This window comes from Rhineura floridana, chromosome 5 (assembly GCF_030035675.1).
Source record: "Rhineura floridana isolate rRhiFlo1 chromosome 5, rRhiFlo1.hap2, whole genome shotgun sequence".
Taxonomy (NCBI): domain Eukaryota; kingdom Metazoa; phylum Chordata; class Lepidosauria; order Squamata; family Rhineuridae; genus Rhineura; species Rhineura floridana.
Genome location: NC_084484.1, coordinates 90,316,801 through 90,327,891, shown reverse-complemented (window position 1 = coordinate 90,327,891; position 11,091 = coordinate 90,316,801). Strand labels below are relative to the sequence as shown.

Sequence of the window (11,091 nt, the reverse complement as noted above, 5' to 3'; positions counted from 1 at the left end):
CATGCTAGCCCTATTCCAGTGTTTGGTATCAAATGTGTGAAGGGACTCTAGAATTTAAAAGCTTGCCATGCCCTTTAGATGCCAGGATGTGTGCTGGTCGTGCCTTCAGCTGATATGTGATTGGCATCCGTCAACCTGCACATATATGGATGTGCATGCATAGAGCACTTTCCACAGAGACAGGACCCCTGACTGACCTCCTTTGCATGTTCTAGAGAACCCCCTCCCACTTTCAGTACCAAATGCCTGAATAAGGCTACTGTGGAGAGGTGATAGAGCAATTTGTTTACTACTTAATGGTCAAGTTGGAAATGTATAGTGTTGGAAGGCTACAGCTCATCTACTGTATTAATTCAGGCAGCAGGATGTTTTACACCAGCACTAACCTGGATAGCTTATCAGCAGCTGACTATAGGCTTGACAGGACATCCCAGCACATCCATGTGTCCTAGCAGTAGAAGAAAGGCCATCATTGCATTAATGGAGCCAGCCAAGCCTCCCTGTTATCTTGCTATTCCTCTTGCCTGAAACAACTGGACCACGGATGTTCTGACAGGCACCTGCATGAGTCTCCTGTCCTTGTGCGTTCTGAGGGAGGTCTTCTGCCTCATGATTGGCCTGGATCCCCTGTAATAAGATCTTTCTTAATGTAATGGGTGATTAGAAGTGACTGAGCAGTGAGCAGATGCTTTATGTTTATGCCACCCTGGGCTACTACTGGGAGGAAGGGTGGGATATAAATGAGACATGGTTCACTAAAAAAGACAACAATGCTGAGAAAAACAAAAGGGAGTAGAAAAAGAGGAAGACCAAGAGATGGATTTATTCCATAAAGGAAGCCACAGATCTGAACTTACAATATCTGAACAGGGTGGTTTACAACAAATGCTACTGGAGGTCACTGATTCATAGGGTCGCCATAAGTTGTAATCGACTTGAAGGCACATAACAACATACACACAATAATAAATAAATAATGTTAAGGATTTATTACTGAGTGTTTCAAACTTTGATAAAGAGCAACTCTGCTTAAGACACGTTGGAATCATTTTATTGTAAAGTCACTGGAGTAAATACTTTTCTGTCTTTTGAGAGTTTGTGTTAACTTTCTTCCCTGGTTTTTCTTCCCATAATTTTGAATTGGTTCTCTTAGTGGCTGTTGAATATTTATTTGTTTATTTTATTTAACAAAATTTATATACCGCTTGACTGTAAAGACCTCTAAGTGGTTTACAAAAAACATTTACTTTCTTGGGTAAATATACACTTGAATATATCCATTGTGATGTTACAATTCAGATACTTTCACCATTCTGATTTAAATTACTGGATCAACTGAAGTTGCAGTTTGTAACAGATTATTATAATATTGAGGAAGCAATACTTGTTTTTAGCCACATTTTTTTTTTAAAAAAAATTTCTCTCAAAATGGGTAAACTACAGGGGTGTATCTGCTATATATTTTTTACACTTTCCGCCTTTATTTCTGCAGTAACATCTATTTATGACATAAATTGTATGTCAAGGGAATTAAATGAAATAAATTCATATAGCTGCTCAAAAGAACTGCAGATTGTCTAAATAAGGGGTGTCAAATTTGTAGCCCAGGGACCTTGGCAGGCCCATTAGGTATTCCGCACATGCTGTTATTAGACCTTCTTAAGTGCTTTCAAAGGGTTGAGGGTATTTCTGTGCTTGACCCAGAAATAACCTAACTGACTGACTGTGGTAGATTGGTGGGTGATGGTTAATGCAATTCCCCATACTTAGAAATCTTGAGGGGGAAAGTATTTTTCACTTGAATTTCTCTCATGTACCACTGGATCAACAGCATTTCTGTTTTATATGTGAGGTTTGTGCCTTCCCATATCAGCCACGAGTTTATCATCCTGAATTTTCCCCTTAAAATCATTCTGTGCAGTTAAATCATTCTGTGCAGGGATGAGTAAGGAGCCAAACATAGCTACTAATTTTGATCTGTTCTACTCAGTGAGTTGTGTGTTGCTCTTGATCTAGTTACCTGATGCTTCTTGTTTTGTTTCATTGGCCTTTGGGGAATTTAACCCAGGCAAAGTTGATCCATATTGATTGAATTAGCACTTGGATTAATGGTTCAGTCTTCTGGAGCTTCCGGATGGGGCTTCTTTGACTGACATATATAGTAGCCTGGCTGTTTGTGAATCCAGTTATGTTTTTTTCAAACCCGCTATGACCCGTTTTTAGCAAAATTGCAGTTTCCCCCAGTATCTCTATATATTCTAATTTGACATCACATTCATGTTTCTTTAACAACATTAAGGTTGAAATCCTACACATGCTTAATTTGGGAATAAGCCCCATTGACTCAACCATTTTATTTTTTGCCAGTGTGCTGTCGTGGTTAAGGTGCTGGACTACAACCTGGGAGACCAGGGTTCAAATCCCCACACAGCCATGAAGCTCACTGGGTGACCTTGGGCCAGTCACTGCCTCTCAGCCTCAGAGGAAGGCAATGGTAAACCACCTCTGAATACCACTTACCATGAAAACCTATTCATAGGGTCACCATAAGTCGGGATCGACTTAAAGGCAGTCCATTTCCATTTTTCCATTTTTTCTCTCTCATTCTTCCTCCCAAAGGAGCCCAAAAGTCTTCCTTCAGAGTAAACATTTATAGGATTGGGCTGCACATGTCCTAAAAAGGTTTCCATAATGTCATAGGAATTAAAAAGAAAAAGATGGAAACATTTCTGCCCTCCAGTGTATCACTGTATCAACATACTGTGTTTATTTTGAGACACAACGGAAAATTTAAGCACTTTGAGTGAAAGGTTTTGTTTAGCCCTTGTTCAGACCCAACCTCAGGTACCAGATGGAGCCACTGCTAAAAAGACAGAGAAAATCATGCAACATAATTGTGACTGTGTTGGAGTGATTTTTTTTCCTTGCACAAAATCCAGCATATCACTAACCCAGAGATCCACCAAGGGCAAAATATGGGATTTCCAATATTGCAAGATTTTCCTTCTTGGTCATAAAAGCGGCTGTATGAATCCAAACTGTGTTGCATTTAGTGAGTGCCCAAATTACTGGTGCATAATACAGAATTAACGTATTATAATGAGTCTCGTGCTAGAGTAGTTCTACTCATGCTAGAGTAGTTCTAGAATTCCAGAATAGTATGTAAACTGTTTGACAGTTGTGGTGGTGTTTTCTTATGTCCCATCTAAGGTATGTGGTTTTCTTCTGGTGCATTGCTGATGCATTTCGTTTTCCTGGTTTTTCATCCCCTCTTTTTGGTTGTTTATGTTACTATCTAGATACTAATAATATAAGATGAAGCATTATTGATTCTCTTGATGAGATAACACAATAAATAGTACAGTTGGTAGAATTAATTAATGCAAAATGTCACTGCAGGACAGCTGCTCAATTCCTTTAGGTGAATAATTCCAGGGTTTCCTAACCTATCAAAAGAACCGTGTCTGGAAGTTGTGTGTGTATGTGTTTTAAGGCTACGAAGGGTGCCTCACCAGGAGAAGCAGGATGGTAATTGGAGTGATACAAGGTGCACTGACAGCAGGAGTGTCAGGATGTCACATTCAATGAAAGTCGGAGCTGATGGGGGGGAAAGGAATCAAGGAGCACTACAGGTGTGATAAATTAAAGATTATCACCTCCAAATGCAGAGATGTGCACAGCGATCTTTGTTGCTGCGAGGATTCTTTTTCCCTTGCTCTTAAATGTGGCATAGGTCTGATGCATTTCCCAGTTTCAATGAAGCAGAAGAGCCCATGCCTTTACTGTGACACAGATGCTCTCAGGGCCAACAGGCTGTGTCATCTTGTCAGCCTGAAGTGTCTCATGCTGGACTCTGGCAGCCCTTCCAGCTACACCCACTCATTAGCAGTTCATGACTTGCCACTCCTTTCCCCTGAAATCCTGCAATTACTTAAGACTGTTGGCTCAGAACACTGCAATATGCAGCTAAACGAGAGCTAGGAGAGATGGGCAACTCAACTGCTCCTTCCTCAACTATGTTCGCTGCGGCAGAGGAAGAGAAAACAAAAGCAAAAACAATGGATATAAGGCCAACGGGAGGATGGGAGGAGTGCCAGCCCAAGACAAATCGCTGGCTAAAGCAGAGCCCAGATCTCTCCCCCTGCCATGCCTCATTAGAGACAGCAGCTTAAAAAGTCTTGTCACATCATTCACATACCAGTTCCTGCCTATATCTAGCCCCCCCTCACAACTGAAATAATACATGTGGTGGTTTAAAGTCCCCACCCCCACCCCGGCTGGGTGAGACCATGAAGTCTAGAGTCGAAAATCACCTAGCTGCACCACTGCTCACTAGACCTGAAATTCAGATCCAGGACTCTTGGAAGACGATGTTTGCTCTTCCACATCCAAACTTCCACATCTTCCCAGTAGGGTTGCCAGGTCTCTGGGTTTCGCCTGGAGACTCCAGTTTTTGGGCTTCTCTCTGGGTGAGTCATCTTAATATCCGGACTCTTAGTTTTCATTTTAAATGAATTAAGTTTCTAGGTGGTCTGGTTCAAAAGATATAAATCAAAATGTCAGCTGCCCCCCCCCTGCCCTTTCAGGTTTTTAACTAATAAGTGAAGTCAGGGTTGTGATTGACAAGATTTGTTGACCCCCAGGCAATATCTAAGCTCCATTTCAAGTTCTGAGAACAGTTTCCTTTTTGTGGGGTGGACTGAATGAACAGCATACGTTGGCAAACCACGCTGCTGTTCTCAGTACACTATCTCTCAAGACATTGCGATCTGACCAGTGGAAAAACAGGATGTGGTTAACTTTATGGCTGTAAACGATACTGACATCTGTAGTGGTTAAATAACTGCCTGCATATTGCCACGTAGATAATGCTGTTGTACTATGTATGTACGTGATGTTATACAATAGTTAAAGGTCATAGGCTGTTTATGGAGAGAAAATAATCCACGCCTCCAAGGGGAGGTAAAAAAAAAGCGGAGACGAGAATTACGAGGGGGGCTCCGAAATTGAACTCTGGTCTCACCGTGTCTCACTGTGTCGTGATATCTACATCTGGTGACCTCGACGTGATTCAGAACAAACACCCTCGTACCCACTGGCAGGATCAGCCAACGGTGCACCTCAGCGTACAGCTCCCATTCGTGAGTATGGGGGGGGAATTGTCAGCTCAGCAGAAGGTTCATGCACAAGAGCTACAAAAAATTTTAAAACAGGATACCTCAGCTTTTATAAGTCGTTCTCACATTGAATCATTGTTAAAAACAATTCAATGTCAATGTCCATGGTATCCAGAGCAAGGATCACTACGTCAGTCAGATTGGATAAAGATAGGGAGAAAATTACATGAAGAACCAAGAGCACCTATTCACCATCTCTTATTATGGCAAAAGTGTGCTGAGGCCATTAGTCATTTAGGGATAAAAGAGACATCGCTGTTTGCCAATTCTGACCAGAAAACTCCTCTTTATCCCCAACTTTCTTTACCTACACCTGAAAAGGATATTGAGAAATTTGTAAATGCTCCTCCATATAGCCCTCCAGTTCAACAAGAACAGGTTACTGGGAAGGTTAAAGCAGCCATAGCTCAGGCTGCAGCCTCAGGATTATTATCTATGGAAGAAATGGGAGACTGGGAGGGTACAATTTCAGCTTTTCCCGTTACATATCAGCCAGATCCTAATAATGCTAATAATCGCATAGCAACTTGGACAGCTCTTCCGTTTTCTGTTATTAGAGAAATAAATAAGGCAGTAAGAGAATATGGGATTACGGCTAATTATGTACAAGGGATGTTGGAAGGAGTAGCTACTGGATATAACATGATCCCTCAAGATTGGAAGGATCTCTTTAGGATGATTTTGACTCCTTCGCAATATGTAGTTTGGGACCAAGAATTTAGACATGCTGCTATAGCAGCTGGGGATGCTAATATCATTCCCGAGCAAATTTATGGGTCAGGTAATTTTGCTACCATAGCACAACAAGGGGTATTGCCTGAAGCCGCATTTCATCGAACTGCTGAGTGTATACAGAAAGCATTTAAAAAGGTGCCTGCTGGGAAAGAACCCTTACGTTCTTTTACGAATGTACGGCAGCAAGCAACAGAGCCCTATTTTCAGTTTGTTGACCGTTTGAAAGAGGCTCTGACACGGCAGGTTGATAACCCTCAGGCACAAGGGGAATTATTGTTAAAATTAGCTTACGAGAATTCTAACACAGACTGTAAAAAGATTTTGAAAAACATTATTCATAGACCGCAATATGAATTGGGAGACATGATTCAAGCTTGTGCAGAGGTAGGTACACATGTTCATGCCATGACATTGTTAGCTGGGGCATTAAGACAGGGTAACAAACCTACAGGCAATTGTTTTAATTGTCAAAAGCCTGGTCATTTCAGAAGGGAATGTCGGGCTCCTGGCGGAGGAGCATTTAAAGGTGGGGGCACTGTTACAAACCGGCCAAAGAAAATCTGTCCAAAATGTAAAAAGGGTTATCATTGGGCTAATCAGTGTCGTTCAGCTCCCACTACCAATACCAACGTGTCTTCCCGTCCTATTGAGGGAAACTGAACTTGGGGCAGGCTTCCAGCCCCGAATCTCAAGGAAGTGTACCCACCCCTGCTACTCAAGGAAGCGCTGGAATTGATTTAATACATGCAGAGTCAAAAGATGTTCCTTTGCCTGGAGCAGTTCTTTTAATGCCTACCACACTCACTGGCCCTTTACCAGAAGGCACCGTAGGCCTTGTACTACCGCGATCCTCTGCTTCCAAGAATAATATAATGGTGGTACCTGGTGTTATTGATTCTGATTATCAGGGAATTATTTATATTCAGTATTGGAGTCACCTTCCCCTTCAGTTGAAGAAGGGAGATTCTTTTGCGCAACTATTGTTATTGCCATATCGTCTTTTCACATCGAACACTTCCTCCCAAAAACGTACTGGTGGATTCGGATCTACAAGGACGAAATCGCCGAGTGTGAGTATTTCAGGTAATCCTTTCCATCCACAGGTAGCTGCAGTACTGGCAGAAGTGACCAGGGAGAAACCGGTTCGTAAGTATTGTTTAAACAATGTTATTTTTGAAGGTATTATAGATTCTGGGGCAGATGTCACAGTAATTGCTGAACATAACTGGCCATCCTCTTGGCCAGTAGAAGTGGCCCCTTCTGTGTGGGGAGTGGGCGGAGCTCAGGATTCAAAACGGAGTAAGGATTGGATACAAGTTGTTGCTCTTGATGGTGATCGTATAGCCCACATTCGCCCTTGTATTTTGGACATTTCAGTAAATCTGTGGGGAAGGGATTTACTGGAGCAATTCCAGACCACCATTGTTATTAATGATTAGCCAACAAAAGGCAGCTCTTCCTTTACAATGGAAGACAGACATACCCATTTGGGTAGAACAATGGCCCTTACCCAAAGAAAAATTAGAAGCTCTGCACCAACTGGTAAAGGAGCAACTGGAAGCTGATCATATAGCAGAAAGTAATAGCCCTTATAACACCCCAGTGTTTGTGATTAAAAAGAAATCTGGAAAGTGGAGGCTCTTACATGATTTACGAGAAATAAATAAATTAATTGTGCCCATGGGTCCGCTACAATGTGGGACGCCCAATCCAAATTTAATTCCATATGACTATTCCTTAGCTATTATAGACCTGAAAGATTGCTTTTTCACAATACCGTTACAAGCGCAAGACGCACCGAAATTTGCGTTTACTGTTCCCGTATATAATAACTCTGGCCCTGCGCAACGATATCAATGGAAAGTGCTACCTCAGGGCATGTTAAATAGTCCAACCCTATGTCAACAGTTTGTAGACATGGCCCTGCGACCCTTTCGGGCTCAATACCCTACATTATTGGTCTACCATTATATGGATGACATCTTGGTGGCTGGGAGAACCCTCCCATCTATGTGGCAACAACACCTTACTGATCATTTGTCACAGTCAGGGTTGCAGATTGCCCCTGAAAAGGTACAACTCAAAGAACCATTTCTGTATTTAGGACATAAATTAATGCAATCCTACTCCACTCCTGTATTGCCCTGTCTTACTTTGTCAATGAAGCCAACTTATGTAGAACTACAACAATTCTTGGGTTCTATTAATTGGATTCGACCATATTGTAAACTTACCACTCAAGACATGGGGCCTTTATTTGAATGTTTAAAACAAGGACGTCAACCTGCAGATATTATTACTTTAACGAAACAGGCAAGGCAATCCCTAGAATTAGTTTCTACAACGTTAAAAGCTATTTGGGTGGATCGACAAATATTGAATAAACCACTGATTTTATTTGTTTTATTTGATGGAAGCCAACTTTTTGCTGCACTCACTCAGGAGTCAGGCTCCAATGCTACACATATAATAGAGTGGCTTTACTTAGCCCATACACCAAAGTCATCTATCACAACTTTGCCAATGCAAGCAGCAGAAATAATCCAAAAAGCACGATTACGATCAAGGCAAGTATTAGGTATCGATCCGGTTGAAATTTCGTTGCCTCTTAAACTTTACACATGGGAAAATGCTGTTGCACTTTCTGATGACCTTCAATGGGCTTTAGTCTCTTATTTGGGCACAATTTCATGTCGTTCCTCATCAGATCCACGGCTTCAAATTACACAAAAAATTCCTATCCAGTTTCAATCTGTAATCAGTTTACAACCCTTACCTGCGGTCACGGTCTATACTGATGGCAGTCCAACTAGAGGGGTTGTTGCATGGCACGAGCAGGGGGTTTGGAAGACAATTTTCACCTTACCCCAAACTTCCGCTCAGAGATCTGAGTTGGCCGCTGTTAGTATGGCGCTGTTGACTTTTGCAGATCAGGAGGTTAACATTATTACCGATAGTCTTTATGTTAAGAATGTTGTACTTGCATTACCCGGTAGTTATGTCTCTCCCATGCTGGACACTAATCTACTTGCTCTTATGCTTACACTTCAAAAACTCATACATACTCGGTCTTGTCGATTTGCTATATTTCATATTCGCAGTCATCAACCTTTCCCAGGATTGTTAACAGAAGGTAATCAATATGCTGATCAGGCTCTTCGTGCCCTCCTTTGCACACCCATAGAAAGTCATGCCCTTCATCATCAAAATGCTAAAGCACTCCAGAAGCAATTCCATCTTACTGCCCAGGAAGCCTCTGCCATTATTCAACAATGTCCCCAATGCACACAGTTAACTCTATCCCCAGAACCAGGAGTGAACCCACGAGGTCTCATAGTTAACCAGTTGTGGCAAATGGATGTTACACATTTTCCTACTTTCTCCCCATGGAAGTATTTGCATGTTACAGTAGATACATATTCCGGATACATATGGGTAACTCCTCAGAAAGGGGAAAAAACTAAGAATGTTATTAATCATGTCATTCGTTCTATTGCCATCATGGGCCAACCTCAGACGATAAAAACTGATAATGGTCCTGCATATGTTTCACAGCAATTTGCACAGTTTTGCACTAAGTGGTCCATTACACATTTGTTTGGTATTCCTTATAATTCTACAGGTCAAGCTGTCGTCGAACGTACCAATCGTACCCTTAAAGAGCATTTGCTTAAACAAAAACAAAAAGGAGGAGTACCACTGGGATTGGCCACCAAAGAGGAGTGGCTGGCACAAGTGTTGTTTACCATTAATCATTTAAAATTTGTCTCAATCTCCCAATACTCATTTTTCCTTTTCTACTCGAGCGCAGCGGCATTTTCAGCAGTCGGAGTCTCTACCTGCCCCGCGGGTGCAGTTTCGGCAACTACCAAATCCAGAGTGGAAAGGCCCAGTTCCGCTTATAACGTGGGGTCGAGGTTACGCGGCTGTGTCTACGCCTCACGGTCCTGTGTGGGTACCTGCTAGGTGTATCCGGCCCTGGAAAGACGATGTCCTGGCACGATAATCTTAAGAATCCCATCCCTAATTTTTCTCTGCAACTTCAGGATACTGGGATGTCTTCCAGGAAGCGTGGTCGGAATGTTCCGCAACCTCCCGTGACTTGGGGCCAAATAAAGAACTTAGCAACACAAGCAGAAAAAGCAATGGAACAAGCCGGGGTGGACAAGACAACTGAGAATACCATTCTTGCTTTAATTGCGTCTTTAAATACAAATTCTATTTTTGTACTTTGCATTTGTTGGATTTTAGGAAGCGCCGGGGCTGACAGGTTGGGGCAGGAGTTGGGGATGCGGTTTCAACACAATATCTGGGTTCAGTTAGCAAGAATGACAAATGTGAGTGACTTTTGCATGACTGAACATGTACAGGAAATGGGTATGTTGGGAACATGTTTAATACCCGTATGCAAAGCACCTGGGGATATTGGGAACATTACAGGACTTGGGCGGTTCATGAATACTTCAGAGATTAAATATCATACTGTTTCGAATTGGGGAACTCCAACCTTCCAGCTGCCTGTTAATGCTTTTCAATTATTTACATCACATGTTGCAAATTCCATTAATAATACGTGTGCTCGGATGGTTAATTGTAGTCGACATAAGGTGCAGAAGGGATGTCTAAAGGTTGGGAGACCCACATGGAATTGTACACAGCACATTAACATATCCAGTATGTACGGACACATTCCTTTACCAGGTGGATGGTTTTGGACATGTGGAGAAACCACTTTTAATTATGTTCCCGCTAATATTTCTGATACCATCTGTTGCCTGAGTCGACTGGTTCCCATTTTCCTTCATAAAAGGGAGTTGCTAGCCCAACGTAGGAAAAGAGAAGCTGTTGCCATGCCGGCTGATTGTAATGACAAGGTGGAATTGCTTAATAAAGCAGAAAGTGTATCACTAGCCATCTCCCTTGTTGGACTTCCTGCATTGGCAGTAAGTAACAGCAATCAATTACATAAATTAGCCTGTAATTATGTTAAGATGATAAATGCCACCTCTCGAGCCATTGCCTTGTTAAATGAAGAGCAGGGTATATTAAGACAAGCTATCTTGGATAATCGTGCAGCTATAGATTACCTGCTATTACAACATCAGTTGGGGTGCGAAACTATAAAGAATATGTGCTGTTTTAATTTAACTGACAACAGTTTTGAAATCAGAACACAGGT

At 42.0% G+C, this 11,091-nt stretch overlaps 1 long non-coding RNA gene across 1 annotated transcript; it reads left to right on the top strand.

Moving 5' to 3' along the window:
• The first annotated feature begins 4,734 nt into the window (after positions 1-4,734).
• On the top strand, positions 4,735-10,525 carry LOC133385862 (uncharacterized). Its single transcript, XR_009762982.1, has 3 exons — positions 4,735-5,141; positions 7,016-7,058; positions 9,724-10,525. It is a non-coding gene; the product is annotated as an uncharacterized LOC133385862 (long non-coding RNA).
• The last annotated feature ends 566 nt before the right edge of the window (positions 10,526-11,091 follow it).